At 43.9% G+C, this 9,225-nt stretch overlaps 1 non-coding gene across 1 annotated transcript; it reads left to right on the top strand.

Moving 5' to 3' along the window:
• The first annotated feature begins 6,575 nt into the window (after positions 1 to 6,575).
• Positions 6,576 to 6,713, top strand: LOC114816755. The gene has a single exon (XR_003764563.1). It is a non-coding gene; the product is annotated as a small nucleolar RNA SNORA7 (small nucleolar RNA).
• Positions 6,714 to 9,225: the final 2,512 nt, after the last annotated feature.

Genomic DNA, 9,225 nt, shown 5'->3' with positions numbered 1-9,225 from the left:
AGTTTGGATGGAGATGAAAGGGAGGATTTTAGCAGTATTGTGAAGCAGCATAATTTAGTGGAAAGAGCACGGGCTTGGGAGTCAGGGGTCATGGGTTCTAATCTTAGTTCCGCCACTTGTCAGCTGTGTGACTTTGGGCAAGCCACTTAACTTTTCTGTGCCTCAGTGACCTCATCTGTAAAATGGGGATTAAGACCGTGAGCCCCACATGGGACAACCTGGTTACCTTGTATCTACCCCAGCACTCTGAACAGTGCTTGGCACATAGTAAATGTTTAACAAATACCATTATTATTAGTATTAGAATCAACAGGATCTGGTGACAGATTGAATGAGAGAGGTGAGTCAAGAATAATGTCATGAATATGGGCTTGTGAGACAGGAGTGTTGTTTTGGACATGCTAAGTGTGAGTCAGTGGGACACCCAAGTAAAGATGTACTGAAGTCAGGAAGAAATGAGAGATTGCAGAGGTGAAAGATCAGGTCTGGAAATATTGAATTGGGAATCATCTGCATAGAGCTGGTAGTTGAAACTGCGGGAGCGAAGGAATTCTCGAAGGGAGTGGATGTAGATGGGTAATAGAGGAGGACCCAGAACTAAATCTTGAGGGAGGGAGGCAGAGGAGCCTGGTAAAGAGAATGAAAATGAGCCATAGAGAGATAGGAGGCGAACAAGAAGAGAACAGTGTTAGTGAAGGCAAGGTTGGATAATGTTTCCTGGAGAAGGGGGTTGAAGGAAAAAATTAAAAGCATTTTTTGCTTGATGTGGGGGACCCTGGGGATCCAGTGAAGGGTTTTGAGGAGTGGGGAGATGTGCCGAATCGGTTCAGTATATGATCCATGCAGCAGCATGGTAGCATAGACTGGAAAGAGGAGAGGCTGGAGGCAGGGAGGACAGAGAAGAGGTTGATACAATAGTTTAGCCATAATATGACTAGACTTGTATCAAAGTGGTAACTATTTGAGGAGAGAGAAGTGGGTGGGTAGATAGAGGATTCCAGAGAGATTGTGGAGGAAGAACCACCGTGAAGCAGTGGAAAGAGCACAATTTTAGGAATCAGAGGACCTGGGATCCTATTCTGACTCTAACACTTGTCTGCTGAGTGATCTTGGACCAGTCATTTAACTTCTCTGTGCTTCAGTTACCTCATCGCCAAACTAACTCTCTTCCCCTCTTCAAAGCTCTACTGAGAGCTCACCTCCTTCAAGAGGCCTTCCCAGACTGAACTTCCCCTTTTCCCTCTGCTCCCTCTGCTGCCTCTCTGCCCCTCGCCTCACCTCCCCTCAGCTAAGCCCCCTTCCCCCCCTTTCCCTCTGCTCCTCCCCCTCTCCCCCTCCCCTCAGCACTGTGCTCAACTGTATATATTTTTAATATCCTATTTATTTTGTTAATGAGATGTACATCCCCTTGATTCTATTTATTGCTATTGTTTTTGTCTGTCTGTCTCCCCCAATTAGACTGTAAGCCCGTCAGTGGGCTGGGATTGACTATCTGTTGCCGAATTCTACATTCCAAGCGGTTAGTACAATTTTCTGCACATAGTAAGTGCTCAATAAATACTATTGAATGAATGAATGAATAAAATGGGGAGTAAGACTCTGAGCCCTATGTGGGCCAGGGATTGTGACCAACCTGATTATTTTGTATCTAAACAAGTGACTAGTCTAGTGCCTAGCACACAGTAAGCACTTAAATACCATTTAAAGAAAACGGATGATTTGGCAGCAGATTGAATATGAGAATGGAAAAGTCAGAGAGAAGTCCAGAATGATGCTGAGGTGATTAACTTCTGAAAAGGGGAGGGTGGGGTGTCATTCCCTGAGTTAGGGAAGTTGGGAGGAGGAGGAGGAGGAGAAGGAGACCATTATCACCAAGTTATTGTATGTAGTTAAATCTAGAGTTTCAGAAAAGGCAGGTGATGTGATATTGTTAAAAAAAATAAAAGCACACAAACGATGGTGGCAAAGTTGTTGCAAATTTGAAGAAGTCTAAAAATGAAGATCTAAAAATATTATATTGTAAGGCTCTTGTCTGCTACATTGGCTGATGGATTAACCATATATTTTAGCTTTCTCTTTTTAAAATGTGAATTACATAGTTCTATAATACTAATAGCTTAAGTTAAATCTTCATTGGAAGCAATATAGGTTTTAGAAATTTTAATCTATTGAGAAATTCCAATTCACCTGGTAGTGTCAAATAATTTCAGAGCCCCTAAAGAGAAATTACTCTAGAACCAACAATAATATTGATCACAATAATAACTCTAGGCCATGGTGGCTTCTAGAGGAAAGAGCACAGACCTGAGAGTCAGAGGAACGAAGTTCTAATTCCGGCTCTGTCAATTGCCTGTTGTGTGAGCTTGGGCAAATCACTTAACTTCTCTATGCCTAAATTCCCTCACCTGTAAAATGGGAATTAAATTTCTGTTTTCCCTTCCTCTTAAACAGAGAACCCATGTGGGACAGGAACTGTGTCCAATCTGATTAACACATTTCTACCCCAGCACTTAGAAGAGTGACTGAAGCAGTGTTCAACAAACACCATTAAAAAAATACAATGAGATTGAAATTCCATTGTTTACTGGAGATGAGGAGCCTGGAAACAATTTCAAGAAGAGTAATTAATGTTGGTATTTGTTAAGTGCTTACTATGTGCCGAGCACTGTTCTAAGCGCTGGGGTAGATATAGGGGAATCAGGTTGTCCCACGTGGGGCTCACAGTCTTAATCCCCATTTTACAGATGAGGGAACTGAGGCCCAGACAAGTTAAGTGACTTGCCCACAGTCACACAGCCGACAAGTGGCAGAGCTGGAATTCGAACTCATGAGCCCTGACTCCAAAGCCCATGCTCTTTCCACTGAGCCACGCTGCTTCTATACCATATAAGTAATGGTATCTTATATTAGTCAAAGAGCTAAAATCTTCTTGTTTTCTTAGTCCAGCCTATCCTATGGTTGAGAAAAAAAAGGAGATCGTTATTCCCAACATCTGTTTCCAAAGGAGAAAAAGGAAAAAAACATGCATGTCATTAATAGCACCCCAAGAGTATTTATAACAGTTGATCACAGCTGGGAGAAACAATAGGATAAACCATTTTGACTCTTGGTAGAAGTAAGGATAACTAAACAATGGAATTTGTTATGAAGTCCAAAGTGCAATCTTTCGACGCTGTGAAAAAAATTTTTTAAATCCATAAGTCTGCCACCAGCTGTCACCCAGACCTCAAGCTACCACCTCCAGTTTTGAGCAGAATGGAAATTGAGAGAAGATAGGGTCAGGGTTGCCTCCCAGAAGCAGCAGAAGAAGCAAAGGTGGGGAGGACTGTGGAATTGACTCCTTCAGCAGCCTTCAACTGTCCTTCAACTGTCCCCACCTCTCTGAGCCCAACAAGCCAGAAATTAGGGATCTGAATACTATCAAGATCATCATCCGTATGTACTGAGTGTCTTCCTAGGGCCAAGTGCTATCCTAGGAGCCTCTGCTTCATCAGTCATCTGTGTTATTCACTGAGCTCTTACTATGTACAGATACTGTACTAAGCACTTGGGAGAATACAATATAATAGAGTTGGCATACATTCCCTGACCACAGTGAGCTTACCGTCTACTATTAGTATTTTTACTTCTCTACAAATCAGAAAAGGCCCAAAGGAACCTATGATTTCTGGCCCCTGAGAGCTAGTTCAGATTTGGGCCTCCAAGAATTTCAAAACAAATCCAAAACCTCTCCATGAGATTCATTTTGTTTAGAATTTGTTTTTTTCCTTTCACTCTGAAATGCAAATATTCAGGGAAAATAGCGTGTCAAAATCTAAAGCGCAACAGGAAAAGATTTAAAATGTTGGTGGAGGAGAAACAAAATGCAAAGTGTATGCAAATAGGAGTTGAGAAAATAAGTAGAAACAGACTTAGGAGCGCCATGGAGCAGCTCGTTATTTTCCCGACTCAAATAGTCACGATGCCAAGGGTTGCTGACCCTGCATTGACAATATAATGGGGTGCCTGTAAAAGAAAGAGAAACCTCCTCAGAAGTCACAGCTCTCCACCCCAGCATCCCGGCGTAGTTCCCCAGAGAACAAACTGACACATCAAAGTGTCCGCGACAATGGAGACTGGTCTTCGTCCCGGCCACGCCACCCTGTAGCACGGCCCAGTGGTCCCTTGACCTATGGAGTGGAGGAGGGCTAATCTCCCCTTCTACCTGCTTCTCCATCATTCCACACCCCTCCCCAGTTCCAACCCCAAAGGCTTGTCTCCTGGACTCCAGTGTCACTGCTTGGGTGGTCTGGGGTGTTTTGTCGTACTCCGGAGTGAGTCTGAATAACTTGGAGCATTCCTGGCCTAGAGTCATATGTGGAGAAGGTAGGTAGGACATCGCTTTCACCAGCTCCCCTCCAGGTAGATTCTGGTGAAGCTTTCACTGACAGTTCAGCTGACATGACCTCTGTGCTTGGAGAAGTTGCTGATGTGCAGTTGGGGTGAATATGAGGGTGTCCTCCTCCCTCTCTCTCTGCTTGCTTAATTCTCTGTCTTCCACAGTCAGATGATCTTCCCTCTGTGGCCCCTGGGTATTGCAATCTGCCCCTTGCCTGAAGAAAATTAGGTTACTCCTCCACCCTGGTCTATCATCCATTATAATCAACCCCATTCCCTCGCATACCCTTAACCCCCAATGGCTAGACCGCAAATGATCCTAAACTCTCCTTTTATCCCAAGCACCCCCAAATCTTACATTGCGACGGCTCCCCACAAAACTGATGAATGCATGCATCTGGTATCATTCAAAATCCAAGTCTCATTACCAGAAAATTATAAATAAGCATGACTGTAACAAGTCCAAACATATGTCTAATATCGTGCCAGAAACGACTTAGATTTATGCGCCCCGTCAGTCAGTCAGCCAACTGTAATTATTGAGCGTTTCCTGTGTGCAGAGCACTTTACTGCATGCTTGGGAGAACACAATATAACAATAAAGAGATGCATTCCCTACCCACAAGGAGCTTACAGAACTGTGGAGGAAAGCTTAAAGCCAGGGTCAGGCATGCCCTGTGTATTTTGGCAGATTGGATGGACCGAAGCCTCCTCTGATCACGCCCTGGACGTCTCCACCAGGTGCTTGCTGCCTCTCGGGGTTCCACTTTCAGCATGCCCTGTGCACCGCCAACTGCCCTCGTGGACTCTAGCTGCCGCTGATCGCTCCCCGGTCTGCACAACAGATGGTTGCATGATGGTCGCTCCAGGTACCTGCCGGCCCCATCTCAGCTCTCGGGGCCCTCGGGGTCCTTCTCTACTGGCCCGTCATGCTGTCTCCCCAAGACCCCGCACTGGTTCACCTCAACCGATGAGCCCCCATCCCAATCTGCCTCGTACAAGCACAGTGGGACAGAGAAAAACAGCTACAGCATCGTTCTGTCTCCATGCTAACAATAATAATAATAACTACCCCAACGCACAGTACAGGGCTTGGCATATAGACTGTGAGGCCGTCATTGGGCAGGGATTGTCTCTATCTGATGCCGAACTGTACATTCCAAGCACTTAGTATGGTGCTCTGCACATAGTAAGTGCTCAACAAATTCGATTGAATGAATTCGATATTCAGTGAGTCGATATTCTATTATTATTATTGAATTTGTTAAACACCTTCTACGTACCAAGCACTGCCCTAAGCGCTGGGGTAGATACAAGGCAATGGGGTTGGACGTAGCCCCCGTCCCACATAGTAGTAATAACAGTAATAATAATGATGATATTTGTTAAGCACTTACTATGAGCCAAGCACTGTTCTAAGCGCTGGAGTAGATATCAGGTTGTCCCACGTGGGGCTCACAGTCTTAGTCCCCAATTTACAGAGGAGGTCAATGAGGCCCAGAGAAGTTAATTCACCTGTCCAAAGTCACATAGCTGACAAGTGGCGGAGCCGGAATTTGAACCCACGACTTCTGACTCCCAAGCCTGGGCTCTTTCCACTAAACCACGCTGCTTTCTGCATGGGATTCACAGTCTAAGCAGGAGGGAGAACAGGCACTGAATTCGTTTTTGCAGACGAGGAAACGGAGGCCCAGAGAAGTTAAGTGACTTGGCCAAGGTCACACAAAAGGCAAGTGGCAGAGCAGGGATTAGGAACCTCCAGGAGGCTGTAGAGGCAGCTCCTGTGATGTCAGTGTGGCCACAGCTGTGACTCTGAGCCATGAGGAGTCAGAAATTCTGCTCCTCTGGCCAGAACACCCTAAAGATTTCCCATTTTGTCTTCATGCTGTCTTAATTTCTCCTTATGTTTCTGTCATCAGTTCTCTCTTCCCAGTTCTATTTTTTGATGATGAGCCTCCAGAGAGATGGGGACTGTCCCTAATTCCCACTTTTGTATTCTTTCCCAGCCCTTAATATAATCGATCAATCAATGGTATTTATTGAGGAAATACTGTGTGCTGAACACTGTACTAAGCGCTTGGGAGATTGCAGTGCACTAGAGTTGGGAGACACATTCCCTGCCGACCAAGGAGCTTACAGTCAGTCTGGAGTAGGAGACAAACTTAGAAATAAATAGTGGATAGGTACGGAAATGCTAACACCTCTCAGGGTCGCACCTGGAGAGTTTCCAGTCCTCTACCAGTCTAGATTACGGGAGGGATAGTCAAGCAGAGGCATATCCATCCCATTCCTAGCCTGGCCAGTGGCTAGCGAGTGGAGGGCAATCTGCTACTAGTCAAAACTCACCCTTTCTGGACAGTAGCGGCACGGGAGAGAGTCATGGGTGGAGACTCAGGTTTACTGCGCTTCCATATTTTTACCAAGAAAACTCTATGGATCCACTACCAGAACGACTGCTGATGGAGGTGGGGCATTCTGAGAGACCTGTGTCCATGGCGTCACTATGGGTTGGACACGACTCGACAGCATAAGACAACAGAGGTGCTAAATAAGTACTCTTACTATTAATAATAATGATGGTATTTGTTAAGCATTTACTATGTGCCAAGCACTGTTCTAAGCTCTGGGGTAGATACAAGGAATTCAGATTGTCCCACGTGGAGCTCACAGTCTTAATCCCCATTTTACAGATGAGAGAACTGAGGCACAGAGGAGTTAAGTGACTCACACAGCTGATAAGTGGCAGAGCCAGGATTAGAACCCATGACCTCTAACTCCCAGGCCTGTGCTCTTTCCACTAAGCCACGCTGCTTCTCAACACTCACCTTGCTACAAATAATTCGTTCATGGCCAAGGAGTGCATCGTATTCATATAATTTCTGAATGATGACACTTTTTTCCATTAATATTTTCCAGAAGCTTGATGGCAATGAAGTGCCTATTTGATATGACCTCTCTTGGAAAATATTTGATACTCTATTTTCATTACAATTTTGCATTTATAATTTGGTTAATATGACTTCTTTGTTCAATACCTTATTTTTACTCAAATTTAGTACGCTGATTGCCTCTAACAACATTTTCAATGTCTATCTAGTTTGCAATTATTATTGTGTTTGGGTTAAATTAGACTTTGTCTGGAAAGCTGAAAATTACTAAATGCCATCTTTTAACAGATTGGGTTGGTATGCTTGGTCCCACTTGAATAAGCTTTATCTGAAACAACGTGCAAGACATGATAATGTCTCTTTGAAGGAATCCATTGGAATATATTTATTCACCCTGTTGATACTTGCAGGTGATTTTTGTATGTTTCAGATACTTGCCAAAATTCAGAAGAGTTTTTAAATTTCAGTCTTTAATTGTGCCTTATTCTCCATACTCTGAGAAAACATCTATGCTAGGGAAAGGGAAGAAAAATTATGTTGGTAATCTCTTTTAAAGAATGACTAATTTTAGAATTTTAATGATTTTTTAAAAATTTCTCTGGGATTACTCAAAGTTCCTCTTTTTTATGGCAGTTGTTAAGTACTTTACCTCGTGCCAGATGCTGTGCTAAGGGCTGGAGGAGACGGAAGCTAGTCAGGTTGGACACAGTCTATGTTGCACATGGGACTCATGGCCTTAATCCTCATTTTACAGATGAAATCACTGAGGCACAGAGAAGGTAAGTGACTTGTCCAAGGTCACACAGCTGTCACGTGGCAGAGCTGGGATTAGAACTCAGGTCCTTCTGACTCCTAGGTCTATGTTCTATTCAATAGTCCTTGCCCCATCTCTAGATAGCCTTTCAAACACCCTTTACAAAAATGCCCCTCCCATCTGTGACTTTGGAAGGAAAAGTTATAGAGGAAATTGAGTTTCAGAAGGCAATCGATCAATCAGTGGGATTCACCGAGTGCTTCCTGTTTGCACAACACTTTGCTAAGCTCTTGGGAGAGTAGAATACAACAAAATTGGCCAATATGTTCCCTGCCTATAATGAGCTTAGGATCTAGAGGGGGAGACAGACATTAATATCAATAAATAACTTATAGTATATAATTTAGGTGGCTTGGCCTAATGGAAAAGATCAGTGGTCAAGGAGTCTGAAGACCTGCTTTCCAATCGATTAGACTGTAAGCCCGTCAAACGGCAGGGACTTTCTCTATCTGTTGCCGACTTGTTCATCCCAAGCGCTTAGTACAGTGCTCTGCACATAGTAAGCGCTCAATAAATACTATTGAATGAATGAATTGAGAAGCAGCTTGGCCTTGTGGAGTCAAAAGGACCCGGTTATAAATCCGACTCGGCCGCTTATCTTCCGTGTGACCCTGGGCACACAACTTCTCCTTGTTTCAGTTGCCTCAACTGTAAAATGGGGATTAAGATTGTGAGCCCCATGTGAGCCCCAGGAATCGTGTCTCACCCAATTTGCTTGTATCCAGCACTTAGAACAGTGCCTGGCACAGAGTAAGTGCTTAAAAAATGCCATAATTATTATTATCATTATGAGTCACAGCTCAGCCATGACCCTTCTGTGATTCAAGCAATCATTTGAATGCTCACTCCTCCCCTCTTGTATGGTACTTCATTCATTCATTCATTCAATAGTATTTATTGAGCACTTACTATGTGCAGAACACTGTACTAAGCGCTTGGAATGCACAATTCGGCAACAGATAGAGACAATCCTTGTCCAGTGACGGGCGTACAGTCTAATAGGGAGAGACAGACAGACAAAAACAAGACAATTTAATCATGATAAATAGAATCAAGGGGATGTACACCTCATTAATGAAATAAATAGGGTAATAAAATATATACAAATGAGCACAGTGCTGAGGGGAGGAGAAGGGAGGGGGGAGG

The sequence above is a fragment of the Ornithorhynchus anatinus genome, chromosome 14 (genome assembly GCF_004115215.2).
Source record: "Ornithorhynchus anatinus isolate Pmale09 chromosome 14, mOrnAna1.pri.v4, whole genome shotgun sequence".
NCBI lineage: Eukaryota > Metazoa > Chordata > Mammalia > Monotremata > Ornithorhynchidae > Ornithorhynchus > Ornithorhynchus anatinus.
This window is presented reverse-complemented; position numbering and strand designations above follow the sequence as displayed.